Below are 1585 nucleotides of genomic sequence, written 5' to 3' on the forward strand. Positions count from 1 at the left end.
ATATATTCTGAACACTAGACCCTTATCAGATCTCTGATTTACAAAATTCCTTTTTCATCCTGTGGGTTATCTTTTTCACTTTCCAATAGTGGCCTTTGAAGCACAAAAGATATTATTTTGAGGAAGTCAATTTATCTGTTATTTTTTGAAGGTTGCTTGTACTTATTATTATTATTATTGTTATTATTATTATTTGGAGGTTGCTTGTACTTTCCGGGTCATATCTAAAAACCATTGCCTAATCCAAGGTCATGAAGCTTTACACCTGTGTTTTCTTCAAAGATTTCATAGTTTTAGTTGTTACATTTGGGTCTTTGATCCATTTGGCATTAGTTTTTATACATGGCCTGTTGTAGGAGTTCAAGCTTCATTCTTTGAATATGGATAGTCAGTTATTCCAGCATATTTATCGGAAATATTATTCTTGTCCCTGTTGAATTATGCTGATACTTTCAGAGATCACGACCCGAGCCGAAATCAAGAGTCGGACGCTCAACCGACTGAGTCACCCAGGCACCTCATTTCTTAGCGATTTTTAAGTCAGTTGCATCATTGTCAGAAAAAGCGATCGGCATGCTACTGATTCTTGAACTTCACTGAGACAGATTCTACAGCTTGATACTAGGTGGACTCATGGAGGCTCCTTTATGTGACCATGATTGAGTGGCTGATGACTGCCCACAAGGTCGAAGCCAGTATTCAGGTGGACCCGGACCGTGTGACCCCAAAACCCTGATTCTTCCGGTTCTGTGAAACGATACAAGTAAAGCTGAAGAGTTAAGTCTTACCATTTTCTCATTTTTCAAAACCTCCATTTAGCCATCTGAATCCGGCCAAAGCTTTCCTGGCTCAAGTCCCATTTTCCCCAGTGGGTGAAAAGTCTCTTGAATTCTTAACTACTCTCACGTTGAGGGCAGAACTCTCTTTTGTGGGCCTGATCAATAAGGAAACTGGATCTTTGTCAGGAAAGCCAGTCCTTGTCAAATTCTTCTGTTTGCTGTCCCCTGCGGCCCTTTCCCTGACGCTCAGTTTGAATGACTCCCTCCTCCCTGTCTGCGTCATAAAACTTTGCTGCTGGGTTAGGGAACTTATCAGAGTCTCTTTTTCTTCTTGATTGTTTATTTACTCTTTGCTTGACTGTGAGCTTCCGCCTTATTCATCTTCGTATCTCTCGTACAGCCCAGTGCAGAGTAATAATTACTGTATTACATGGACTGGAGCTTTGAAGCACAGAAGACTGGCAGGAGTAAGAAAAAGACACAGTCACTGGTGTTTCTATAAGAATTTAGTCCATAGAGGATGTGACTCTTGATCTTGGGGCTGTGAGCTCAAGCCCCACATTAGATGTACTTAAAAATAAAATTAAAAAAATAAAATAAAAAATAAAAAAAGGGGGCACCTGGGCAGCTTGGTCAGTTAAACGTCTGACTGTAACTCAGCCATGATCTCACAGTTTGTGGGTTCGAGCCCCACGACAGGCTCTGTGCTGACAGCTTGGAGCCCGGAGCCTGCTTCCGATTCTGTGTCTCCCTCTCTCTGCCTCTCCCCTGCTCATGCTCTGTCTCTCTCTTAAAAATAAACAAAC

Source organism: Panthera leo, chromosome D2 (genome assembly GCF_018350215.1).
Source record: "Panthera leo isolate Ple1 chromosome D2, P.leo_Ple1_pat1.1, whole genome shotgun sequence".
Lineage (NCBI taxonomy): Eukaryota > Metazoa > Chordata > Mammalia > Carnivora > Felidae > Panthera > Panthera leo.